The sequence below is a fragment of the Eptesicus fuscus genome, chromosome 16, assembly GCF_027574615.1.
Source record: "Eptesicus fuscus isolate TK198812 chromosome 16, DD_ASM_mEF_20220401, whole genome shotgun sequence".
In the NCBI taxonomy this organism is placed as follows: domain Eukaryota; kingdom Metazoa; phylum Chordata; class Mammalia; order Chiroptera; family Vespertilionidae; genus Eptesicus; species Eptesicus fuscus.
The window spans coordinates 56,233,021-56,246,489 of NC_072488.1; the positions used below are offsets into that span (position 1 = coordinate 56,233,021).

General features: G+C 43.9%; 1 pseudogene; it reads right to left on the reverse strand.

The window, feature by feature from the left end:
• Positions 1 to 330: 330 nt before the first annotated feature.
• Positions 331 to 12,204, reverse strand: LOC129151934 (nucleoplasmin-3-like; annotated as a pseudogene).
• Positions 12,205 to 13,469: the final 1,265 nt, after the last annotated feature.

Genomic DNA, 13,469 nt, shown 5'->3' on the forward strand with positions numbered 1-13,469 from the left:
CAACTCTACACCACTTTATTTCACCCTTTATCAAAAAAATGTAAAAAGTGTTTAAAATGTGGAGCGGTCCTGAGCCTCAGATGCTAACCTCCAACCTCAAAGGCAAGTAGGGAGAGAGGATCAGACAGTTCAGAGTTCCACTCCTGCAGAAAAGGGAAGCCCCCGCCTGGTATAGAATTAGAAGAACATCAGGACCCTATGGAGAATGGGACCCCCTTTCTCCTAGCACCAGCCCAAGACCCCACCCTACCCCTCCTCTTCAATGAAGAAGACATTTCAAATTCTTGATACTTGTACAGCAACGTGGTACGTGGCATATATGGCAGGCAGCTAGCCGACCAAGGAGTGCTCAGGCCTGCCCCTCTGTTTCTTGGCAGGCAGAATGGGCACAATTCAACTTCCTTGTTCTCCTCACTCCCCTCTTCTTCACTCTCTTCTTCCTCAGAAACACTGCTTATAGTAACAATCTGGGGTCGCCCAGGGACTGGCACAGGACCAGAGCCTGACTTCAGGTGGGAGGCTATAGGCGGTTGCAGCTGGCAGTCACCCACACTGAGCATGGGTTGGCGGGACAACCCGAGGTTGGCCACGGGGACTGCAATCTCCTGGTGGTCATGGTTACGGGCCACCACTTCTACCACATTCCGCTCCTCCTTGGCCCCCTCGGTGAGGCAGAGCATGGTCCAAGCCAGCACGTGCTCCGCATCCTCCTCTTTCTTTACCTTGAAGGTGGATGAGTGGGTGTGGCTGGAAAGCTCGCAGCCAAAGAAAAAGCTGTCCATAGTGACCAGAGCTGAGGCCCGCAGCCCCCCGACACCTCCGGCCTGGGCTCGGCTTTCCGGACCCCAAAACACTAATGCAGCAGGCACTCAGCTGCCAGCACTTTTAAAAAGCGGCTTTATTGAGGTAAAACTGTCATATAACAAATCGCACATATTCAAATTGTGCAGTGTATACATTTTGATAGTGAAACCATCACCACAATCAAGAAAGTGAACTCCTCATCCCCTCATAAGGTTCTTCTGGCCTCTGTGCACCCCCTCCTGCCTCCTCATTCCCAAGCAACGCTGACGTGTTCCCTGCCACTACAGATTGGCCTACATTTCCTACAGTTTTATAAAAACGGTGTCATGCAATGTGTGCTTTTCTTTGGTCTCTAACTCTATCATCTCCCAAACCAGCTTCCTTGTTTCTCACCCCCAGGCCTACCCGCCAAGGCCCCAGCTGGCTTGTCCACTGCTCACCCAGGATCCACTGCCACTTGTCCAGCTGCTTTTCAGGTCCCCCCTTTTTCTTTTTGCTTAAAAAACTCCCGTGTGAGGCTGGGAACGCTTGATTTTCTGTTGTTAAAGTGAACGCCAGGGCATTTCCTGACTGATCAGAAACCTCCCCCCCCCCCCCCCACTGCTGTCATCTCCTCTCCTGCTCTCCTATTTTTGGGGGTTTGTGCCCTTAAAGACCCCCTTCGTGCTATATGAATGGGGCTTGGGGAGAGGAATAGAATCAGGGGAAAGAGTTTGCATCTGCCACCTTCCTGTGGCCCCAAGGCTGCTTGTATGTGATGGTCACCCGAAGTCCTGAGCTGGCTGGAGAGGTCAGAGAGGTCTGACAGCGCGTGTGATGCTGGGGCTGGAAGAAAATACTGTCATCGCTGGTCTGTGATTCAATAAGTGCAGATAACTTCTCAGGAGGAGACTGTGCCAGCACACGGGGCAGGGAGATGTCTGGCACAGATAAGAGATGCTGCAGGTCAGTTCAGGACGTGGGATGGTCAATGGAGATCTCTCAGGAGTCAGTTAGGGATTGCTTTCTGTCTGGGAGGAGGAGAGGGAGAGGGAAGGGAGCCTCAGAGGAGCCTCAGAGTAAAGGCCTGCAGCCGGGAGGAGAGGCCTTCAGGAGGCTCCGCTGAGGAGGAGCAGTCTGAGTTCTGCAAGGAGAACTTCTCGGTGACTAGGTAGAATGTTCCTTCCTCACACAGGGAGGCCAAGCGGCTGACGAGTGAGAGGTGGGGGGAGATGATCTGGGACAGGCTTGGGGAACAAGCTCAGGTAGGGACTACAGCGTTCTTATGGGTGAGTCCTTTCATCCCTGATCTTGGGATCCCTGATCTTTCATCCCTGGACATGGAATCCAAGGCCTCCTGAGAGTGGAGGGTTGATGGGAGGGGGAAGGGTGAGTGGCCGCCAGCCTCAGCGGCCTCAGTTGACGTCATGCGGAAGATGAGAGAGTCTTGGCTGACTGAATGAACCTTATTATAGCATTTACTTCCTTCTCTTTCGGTGAAAGGTCACCTTTTTTTTTTTTTTTTCTTGCAAATGAAGTTTCACAAATATTTCATTCCCAGCCTTAGAAATAGCCAAGACGATTGCAAACTCCCTGTGCTGGGGAATTTCCCAGGAAGTGAGGCCGGTTCTGCGAGAGACAGCGGGTTCAGAGTGGTTACTCAGTAGCAGCAGCAGGACCAGAATTTCCCTGCACGTGTCTCAGGCTCTCATTTGCCAGCTCAGTCCTGAAGTATTTCTACTGACAGGAAAAAAATAGCTGTGGGTGAAGAATTCATTCTCCAGACTGGAGCCTCCGCCAGCTGCTTGCTGGGAGCCTGACTTTCCCTGCTTTGGGATGGCAGATGCAAAAGTCGCTGAGGTCATTATCAGGAAAGGGAAGCGCACGGGTGTCTATGCTTGAGTTCCATCCACTTAGGGCGATAAGCAGGGATGAGTACCAAGTGTGTAGGCATCCTCCAGGCTATTTGAATTCCAACATGTCACTTGCGAGGAGTAGGCCAGGAATGTGAATGGCTCTGGGGTGTTCTCCCCCATCCCCCCGCAATCTTCCCGGCAGTTAATCCGGAGCTCACTTTCTATGGATGGAGGGGCAGTGGTCAAAGGTGGGGAACGCTGCAGTACCAGAGCCACGGAGAGTAACGTGCCGGAGTCTCACATTATTCATCCCTGTGAATAGCTGTGGTGTCACGTCTGCAGGAATGAAATTTCCTCACCGGCCCAAGATGCTTTTGTCATAGAGAGGCATTTGTGGGGGACCAATATGTTGCTAACAGACACTTTGTTTTAAAAATATAAACATTTTACATTGGAGAGAGAGCATTATGAATTAGGGCAGGATCTGCAGAACCTGCACAAAGAGATGGAAAAGTTCGGGGTACTGAGTACAGCTGCTTTCAGGGGAGAGGGCTACACAGGAGGACAAGTGGTTTCACCTTTGCCCAGCCCCACGCCCAGCCCCACACCCAGCTGTTCTTTACTGAGGCAATCGGGCAGGAACTCTCTCTTCCCACCACAACGTGGAACCCACCTGCTTCCCCTTCTGCTGCGGTGGACGAGGTGGCCCTGAGGATGACCCTGGTCTTGGGCTCTAGCCTTTATTTCCCTCTGCCTGCTCAGGACTCCTCTCTCACCGACACCACCAACTCCTCCCCCTCTCCCAGCATATTGCCATCAACTGTGAACATGCCCAAGTGCCTGCCATGATGAAGAGACCCTCCCCTGACACCACCCCACATCTGTGTTCCATCCGGAGACTCATACGTTTATTTGCTGTCTCCATGCCTGCATCACCCGGTTCTCTCTACAGTCTGTAGCCACCATTGCCCTGAGCCCCTCAGGTCAAGGCCGCCATTGACCTTCATCTAGTGGCCACTTCTATGTCCTCATCTCTCCCTATCAGCAGCACAGGAGGCAGGTGACGGTCCCTCCTTTAAGAAGAGCTTCCTTGCTTTGGTTTCTGTGATGCCCACACCCCTGGTTCTCCTCCTGCATTCCCTCTGCCCTTGCTGCTCTTCCAATCACCTTTGCTGGCTCCTCCTCTTAGAGCTCTCAACGCTGGCATGTCCCAAGTTCAGCTCAAGGTCTGCCTTCTTCTCAGGAGGTCTGATCTTGTCCCATTGCTTCCAGTACCTCCTGTGTGCTGTCCATTCCTCAGTTTACATCTCCAGCCTGGGCATTTTCTCTAAGCTACAGACTTGCGTATGTTTCTGTTTGACATCTTTACTTGAATATCGAATTGGTGCCCGCAGTTAGCACACAACTACACAGGCATCTGCATGTTTCTGCATGTCTAGACTTGGGGTCACAGAGTGCTCTAGCATGCCCCACCCTCAGGTGAAAGTTTTTCCTTACTGAAGTCAGTCCATAGAGTCTGAAAGAGGTGACTACCTCTTCAAATGCACAGTCACCTACACAAGCTACAGGGATCACCACGAATCAGCAAAACATGACACCAAAGGAACACAGCAAACTTTTAGTAATTGACCCCAAGACATGGAGATACAAGCATTGCCCAACAAAAAATTCAAAAGTCATTTATCCTAAGATGCTCAGAGAGCTACAAGAGAACACAGATGAACAATTTAACAAAACCAGGAAAACAATGCAAAAACAAAACCAAGAGTAAAACATAAAATCATAAATAAGAACCAAACACATTTTGGAGCTGAAGAATACTATGATCGAACTGAAGAATTCAACAGAGAGCTTCCAAAGCAGACTGGACCAAGCAGAATGAGTCAGTTTGAAGACAGGTTACTTGAAATTATATAGTTAGAGCATCAAATAGAAAAAAAAAAATTAAAGGAATAAAGAAAGTCTGCGGACTCATAGGACACCATTAATAGAAACAATCTATTAGAAAGGATATATGCACTCCAATGTTCATAGAAGCACAATTTATAATAGCTAAGATTTGGAAACAGCCTAAGTGTCCATCAGCAGATGAGTGGATTAAAAAACTGTGGTACATCTACACAATGGAACACTACACTGTGGTAAAAAAGGAATTCTTACCATTTGTAACAGCATGGATGGAACTGGAGAGCATTATGCTAAGTGAAATAAGCCAGAAATATAAATATCACATGATCTCACTCATTTATGGAATATAATGAACAACATACACTGATGAACAAAAACAGATCCAGAGACAGAGAAACATCAATCAAACCATCAAACCTCAGAGGGAAGGTAGGGGAGGATGGGGGTAAGGGGAGAGATCAACCAAAGGACTTGTATGCATGTATATAACCCAACCAATGGACACAGACAACAGGGGAGTGACAGCATGAGTGGGGAGGATGGGGAGGTAATGGGGGAATAAGGACACATAGGTAACACCTTAATCAATAAAGAAATTTAAATAAAAGAAAAGAAAAAAAAAAGAGAGAAACAATCTACATGCCATTGGAGTCCAGAAAGAAAAGAGAGGGAGAAAGAGCAGAAAGCTTTTTTAGAGAAATAATGACTGAAAACATTTCAAATTTGGGGGGAGACTTGATATCCAATTTCATGAAGCTATTAGGTCACCCCATAATTTCAATCCAAAATGTTCTTCTCCAAGACATATTATAATAAGACTAAAGACATATTATACTGAAATCAAAGACAGAGACTTTTAAAAGCAGTAAGAGAAAAAGTCTCTCATATAAGGGAACCCTCTATAAAGATGTCTGTGGATTTCACAGCAGACACTTTGCAGGCCAGGAGGGAGGGGAAGGATATATTCAAAGTGCTGAAAGAAAAGAACCAACAAACAAGAATACTTTGTTCAGCACAGTTATCCTTCAGAAATGCAGGCAAGATAACTTTCCTTAACAAATAAAAGCTGAGGGACTTTATCACCATTATACTTACCTTATAAGAAATGCTGAAAGAAGTTGTTCAAGCTGAAATGAAAGCATACTAGTTAGTAATGTGAGAACACATGAAAACATATAGTACCTTGGTAAAAGTAAATATACAGTAGTCCTCCTTATCCATGGGGCATATGTTCCAAGACACCTCCCCCCCTGCCCAGTGAATGCTTGTAGCCACAGGGAGTACCAAACCCTATATATACTATGATTTTTTCCTATATATGTATATACTTTACAGCTTTTCTTTGGCATATCTGAATTGCTAGCATCACTACTCTTGCACTTTGGGGCCATTATTAAGTAAAATAATGGTAACTTGAACACAAGCTATGTGATACCAGGGCAGTTGATCTGATAACAGAGATGGCTACTAAGTGACTAATGGCAGGCAGCATACACATATGAATATACTGGGCAAACTGATGAATCATGTTCTGGGCAGAGCAAAGCAAGATGGCACAAGATTTCACCATGCTATTCAGAATGGTGTGTAGTTTAAAACTTAGTGTTTAAATAATTAACTTTATTATAATTATAAATATAAAAACTGAAGTTTTAAAATTTGTTTTATTGTTTAAAGTATTACATATATTAGTACATATATCTCCTTCCCCTACCCCATTGACCTTCCCTCAGCTTCCCCTACCCCCTGTTGCATGCCCTCATCCCCTCCTCCCCGCCAGTGTCTTGTGTCCATTGGTGTGCTTATATGCCTGCATACAAGTCCTTTGGTTGACCTATTTCCCTCCCTCCCCAACACTCCCCAGCCTTCCCGCTGTAATTTACAGTCTGTTCAGTGTTTTACTGCCTCTGTATCTAACTTTTTATTCATCAGGTTATAATGTTCTTTATTCTCCATAAATGAGTGAGATCATGTGGTATTTTTCTTTCATTGCCTGGCTTATTTCACTTAATATGATGCTCTCCAGGTCCATCCATGCTGCTGCAAATGGTAAGAATTCTTTCTTTTTTATAGCAGCATAGTATTCCATTGTGTAGATGTACCATAGTTTTCTAATCCACTCATCTGCTGAAGGGCATTTAGGCTGTTTCCAAATATTAGCTATGGTGTGAAGTTTTCTTAACATTTTAATTTCAATCTGCAAACCTTGCTATTCTATTTATATGGCAATGTTTTTTGATATAATGATGAGAAAAACCACTTTCACCTTTTGTCTATTTTTATTATTTTTTAAAATTAATTTTACAAAATCGAGAACATTCTCTTATATAACTGCAATGCAAATGTGTCAAAACCAGGAAATTAACATTGATAAAGCACTATTATCCGGCCCACAGATTTAATTCAGATTTCACCCATTGCCCTTCTTGTCCTCTGTAGTAAGAATATTTCAGGTCCAGAATCTAATCCAGAATCACCTGTTGCATTTCAGTAGTCATGTCTCTTTAGCCTTCCTTCATCTGGATCAGTCTTAGTCTTTCTCTGTCCTCTCCACTTTACATTTTAAAGAGATGGGCTCAGTTATTTCGTACAATGTCTCCCGATTTGGGTTTGTCTGATACTTCATTATTTCAAGTTATGCATAGGTGGTAGGAATACCCTAGAAGTGAGTCTGTGTTCTTCTCACTGATCCTGTTAGGTGGCAGGTGATTGTGACTTGTTCCCATTTGATGATAGTAACTTCAATCACCAAGTCCTGGACATGTCGTCCAAGTTTTTCTCCTGTAAAGTTATTATTTTCTTCTTTGTAACAAAGAACTAACCTGTGGGGAGATTATTTGAAATTATGTGAATATCCTGTTCCTTATAGTGCACTGATGGCTCTTGCCTGAATCAAATTACTATAACAATTGCCAGATAGTAATTTTTAAACTCTATAATTTCTTGTGCATTTATTAGTTAACATTTTGCTGTAAGGGTCTTTCCTTCTCCCCCATTTATTTACTTTTGTCAATATGGATTCTGATTTTATTCAATGGGTTATAATCTATTATTATCATTACTAATTTTGATGCTCAGATTATCCAAGATTTGGCAGTGGGAGCTCCTTCAAGCTGGATTCTGTGCCTGTCATTCTTTGAGTACATTCTCACTTCTGACACAAGATGGTGCAGGCTTGCTCTCCCAGCTCCAGCCCTGGACTCAGCCATTTTGCTGAGGATCCCTGCTTCTTTTTAGTGGGGAGTGATATTAGAAGCCAAGATTGTAAGCTTGGTGTGCTCATTGCCACTGAGGTGTCATTGCTTATGTCCTTCTAGTGGATAGACTGGGAAAATAAACACTCCTATCTTTCTTGCCTTTCACTATTTTATATTTGTAGCTCCTTTCTCTCATTGTGAGAAGCCCGACTCCCAATAAAATCAGTATATTTACTTATTTGCTTAATTTTACACTACACACAAACTTGTTTTAGAGTCACAACACCAACAGAACTATTAACAACAAGCCTACTAAACTACTAAGTCAAATTTAAGTTTCCTTTGCAGTTCTTTTGGTCCCTTTTTCTTCAGACTGAGAGGAGTGAAAGTGCTGTAGCTAAAAGTTACTTGGAATCTTTCTTTTTTCATTTTTCTTTAATATGGTCGTTACCCATTTGGTGTATAGTTGAATTTATTTGTTTTTGTTTGTCTTCAACTTTGAAGTTAAAAAAATTCTAGTTGATTTATTTTTTGGTATTTTAATTATGACATGCATTAGTGTGGCCCTCTTTGGATCTGTCTTATTTGGGACTCTGTGCTTCTTGGACCTTCAGAAGGATGTCTGTTACCTTCACCAGGTTGGAGATGTTTTCAGTCATTATTTATTTAGGTAGGTTTTCTATCCCTTTCTCTCTCTCTCTTCCTTCTGGGACTCCTATGATTCAAATGTTGGTAATCTTGATGTTATCCCAGAGGTCCCTTAAACTATTCTCACTTAAAAAAGTTCTTTCTTCTTTTTTGCTGTTCTGATTAGGTGTTTTCTGCTACTTTGTCTTTCAAATAGCTGATTTGATCTTCTGCTTCATCTAATCTGCTGTTGATTCCATCTAATATACTCTTCATTTCTTGACTGGTAATTTTTAATGTTTTCTATCTCCATTTTTATGTTTCCTACCTCATTGTTGAAGTTCTCACTAAGTTCATCTATGCTTCTCCTGGGTTAATTAAGTATCCTTATAACCAGTGTTTTGAACTCTTTATCTGATAGATTGCTTGTCTCTGTTTCATTTAGTTCTTTTTCTGGGGGTTTGTCCTGATCTTTCATTTGGGACATATTTCTGTGTCTCCTCATTTTGGCTGTCTCTCTGTGTTTGTTTCTATAAATTAGGTAAAATAGTTATCTCTTCTGGTCTTGAAGCAGTTATGTTGTATAGGGGTACCCTTTTGTAGACTTTGTGTGTTGGGTGTCCTTGGCAGGCCAGCTGGAGCTGGAGCATGCATGGGCCACAGGGATTCCAGGGGGGCAAGCCTTACCCAGGACCTGTAGCTGTAGTTGAAGTGGGAATGGGCCAAGGGAAATCCTAGGGGCAAGCTGTACTGGGACCACCTTGGCAGACTGGTTGGAGTTATAGCTGGAGTAGTTTCAGGACATGGTTAGGCCTGAGGTAAGCCACACCAGGACTGAAGCTAAAGCTGGAATGGGTGTGAGTTGTATGGATACCTTGACTGGGGCTGTAGCTGAGGTGAGTGTGGTCTGCAGGACATCTTGGGACAAGTCACTCCTAGGTAGGAGCTGTAACTAAGGGCAAGCTGAGGGGAGTCCCGAGGGCAAGTCACACAACTGGAAGCTGAAGTCAAAGCAAGCTGCAGGGAGACCCATTTATATGAGGCCTCTTTCTCATTGGTTGTGCAGAAACTGTTAAGTCAAACCTCAGTTATTTTTTAAGTGGGAAATGCCCTGTGTGTAGGTGTAAATTCAATGTGTTCCTGCGAGGAGGTGAGTTCAGGATCTTCCTATGCTGCCATCTTAGACCAGAAGCCCACTTTCACTTTTAAAATTAATGCTCAGTTATTTCATTGCTTACTATAATAAACCTCACTAAGAATTTAACTCTTTTATATCATAGTAAATTGAATTCCTTTAAGTATTTTAAATTATAAATTTAATGTAACTGCAATTTTAATATGTCTGATTCTTTTAAATACTTCAAATGTCTGCCAAGGCAAACTTAAATCTAATGGGCAAAATTTTTCTAAGCACCTAGGTAATGCCTATAACTCCAAAAATAAGCAAATGAAAAAAATGTAGTAAATCAGGCTTTAAAAATTCAAACACTTTTTACAAATGTACACAAATTATTTTCTACCCTTCAAATTAGAATCCAATCTAACAGCAATTACACATTTCAAGTTGAAATTAAAAAGTTAATATTTCAGATATTTAAGGTTTTAGTTTATTTACATTTTTTCAGACACATTAAATAACAAAGACAGTTTGTCAGGAAAATCTTAAAACTTATTTCTAAACTGAATACAAAAGTGTTACAGCTATGGGTTTTGTTTATCTCATCACTCTATGTTTTTCTTTTTCCCTTTAAATACTTTGCTGGTGTTGTAAACCCACTCAACACTGGGCTCAGATCAGATTAACCATCTCAGACAGCTCCTAGGTCAGTGATGGGCAACCTTTTGAGCTTGGTGTGTCAAACTTCGCCAAAAAACTGAGCATAACTCGGGTAGTGTGTCACTTTAAGGAAAAAAACATTATTTCGCAAATGTTTCATCCTCAGGAGCAGCAAATATTTCATCCTCGGCATGCAGCCACCTCAGCGGCTGCGTGTCATCAGAAATGGCTATGCGTGTCAGTACTGACACGCGTGTCATAGGTTCGCCATCACTGTCCTAGGTAAAAGATTCTGACCCTCAGGTTCCTGGGTCAAAGATTCAGGAACTTGATTTGGGCTATTGGCTTGAGAATCTGAGACAGGGTCATTGGTCTCTTCTCAGATAACATGACACAAACCATAGAGTAACACAGTCAATTCTCAGAGTTGGGGTCAGGCTGCTAAATCAGTGGAAGGCTTTCTAGCTGTGAGTTAGTTTTACAGCTCAGCCCCATGGATATTTTTCAAATGACACCTTTACTCCCCACCCTTCTTTTTAATCTTAACTGCTTTCAATTTAATCTCAACTGATAGAGACAGGTACATAAAATCACGCCTCTTATCTTTCATTGCTTTATTGAACTCAACTAATTTCTTTAGTTCATGGTTTTTTTTTCTCAATGTTTGCTGATGGTTACAATGCTATACTCATTATATTGATTAATGAGTGATTGAAATTCTCAGCATTCTTGTGCATTTACTGTTTACAATGGCCACTGCTTTCAGCTGTTGTATAATAATGAGTAATGGGAGATGCCTCTGAGACTCTTCTAGGAGGGGTTGAAGATGCACTACAGCAAGTTTGGAGTTTGGCAGAGAATTACTCCAAAAGAATGTGCCAGGGCCAGGGCAGCTCAGTCTGTCTGGTCTGAGACTGAGAGTGACCCTGCTTAGGGAGCCAGGAGAGGAGAACCAGACTGCAGAAACAACTACCTAAGACTAAGTGCACACTAGGTGCTATTTCATTCTGCAGGCAGGAGCAGTCAAGAAAGAGCTGCCTCATATTGCTACCCCAGGAATTACTAACCTACCTGCATCTGTACCCAACTACATCACTTCTCTCACCACCTCCTCCACAGACTACTCAAGGCTTGGCTCCTGTAATCCTCTCTTTTCTCCCTGGCATATTTCTCTCTCCCACCTACCGAATGATTCATGTGAACCTACCAATGTGCTATAGCAACTCCACCTTAAACATAAAAATCCTTATTTGATCCTCTAGTCCCCTCCAGCTATCTTGGGGTTTCTCTGCTTCTTTGCTTCCTTTTTGTACTCACTTTTATTTCACAGCAAAACTACTTAGAAGAGTCTTGTTTGTACTCAATGGTTCTACTTCCTCTCCTTTCATTTTCTCCTGAAGGCATTCCAGGAAGGCTTTTGTCCTCAAGCTCTGTCCTCCCTTTTGTTATGGCCACCCACAACCTCCTTCTCACAGAACCCAGTGACCATGTACTTGACCCCCTGATGGACCTCTTATCTGTCCCCCATTCTCTACAGCTGTCCTCTCCCTCTCGGGTTTTTATCTTATCTCCTGGTCACTTCTCTTCAATCTCATTTGCAGGTTCCATTTCTTCCTTTCAGTGTCTTTGTATTGCTGTACCCAGGGCTCAGTCTTGGGCCATTCTCTTTTCTAGGTATACACTCTTGTCAGGTGCTCTCATGTGGCTCATGGCATGTGACCTCCTACATTCAAGTTACTCCTGAGTCTGATCTCAAGGGAGATTCAAATTTTATATTCTCATGTATGTCAAGTAGATATCTAAAATATAACTTGACCAAAAACCAACTTTTTGTCTACCCTCACCCCCAACACAATGCCTACTTCTTCCCGAGGCTTCCCCATTTCTGTTAAATACCCCCATGTACCCACTTACCTGTGAGTCTCATGATTACTCTCTTATCTCCCATGTTTACTTCAGCAGCCAGTTCTGTTTTCTCTGTGCCCAGAATACATCCCTTACCACCTTCTCTGCTATTACCCTCATCCAAGCTACCATTATCTCTGGAGAAGTCCATTGCCATACCCTCTTAACTGATCTTTCAGCTTCCACTCTTTTCTGTTGTTGTTGTTAATTCTCACTGGAGGGTATTTTTTCCCACTGATTTTAGAGAGAGTGGAAAGGTCAGGGGGTGGGGGGGTGTAGAGAGGAGAGAAACATCCATGTGAGAGAGCCACATCAATTGGTTGCCTCCTTGATGTGCCCTAACCCAGGGTGGGGGACCTGCAACCCAAGTATGTACCTTTGACTGGAATGGAACCTGTGACCCTTCAGTTCATGGGCCAATGCTCTAACCACTGAGCATGCCAGCCAGGGCTCTTGACACCCTCTCCTCCCGCCCCCAGGGTCCATTCTTCACACAAAAGCAACTGATAAAACATATAAGATCATCTTTCCATGAGTAAGAATCTCCAATGGCTTTGTATGACACACTCAGTCCAAATCCTTATACAGCGACCAGGCCCTTGCCTCTCTGTTCTCCTCTGCAGCCCATTCTCCTTTGCCTACTTTGCTACAGCCACATTGGCCTTTTTGCTTTGCCTCATTCATTCAAGCCTACTTCCAATCTAGGGCCTTTATGTCTTGAGCTTCCCTCCTCTAGGCACCAGCTCTTTGCAAGATTGGCACCTTCTGTCAAGCCACATTCTCACAGGGCCTTCCTTCTCTGACCACCTCACCTAAAATAGTAACTTTCATTGCACCCACCCAGTTATTCTCTATCCTACTCCCCTATTAGTTACTTTCCTACCACTGATGGTTGTGGGTGGCCACAGGTGCTATAGCTGATCACCTGCCCCTGCCCCCACCAACACTATTACAGAGGCATTATTACCGAGGTCAGAGGTCAAAATGAGCCCAGGCTTCCCACTTCAACCTTCTACCCCTATTCTGTGCAGCAGGGCTCAGTTTGGTGTTGTCACTGCAGTCACCTGACACCCTGACATCAGCTGAGTTACTCCTGATGTTCATGCAGTCCAGGGAACACAGCAGCCACATGAGTAGTGGGAAGGAGGCTGGAGTGACCTTGCCCTTCTCCTACTCTCCAGAATAGATGGGAACAGCAGACTTCCCACACATTCCCAGTCCTAGGAAGTTTATTGCCCTGGGGTGTCAGAGGCCCTGGGGCACCAGACGAAGGGACTCTGGTAGCTCTGTTGGTTTCCATTTCTTCCAACAAAACTGAAAGAACCCTGGCCTAGCCAACTTGACTCAGCGGATAGAGACTCGGCCCGTAGACTGAAAGGTCCCAGGTTTGATTCTGGTCAAGGGCACGTACCTTGG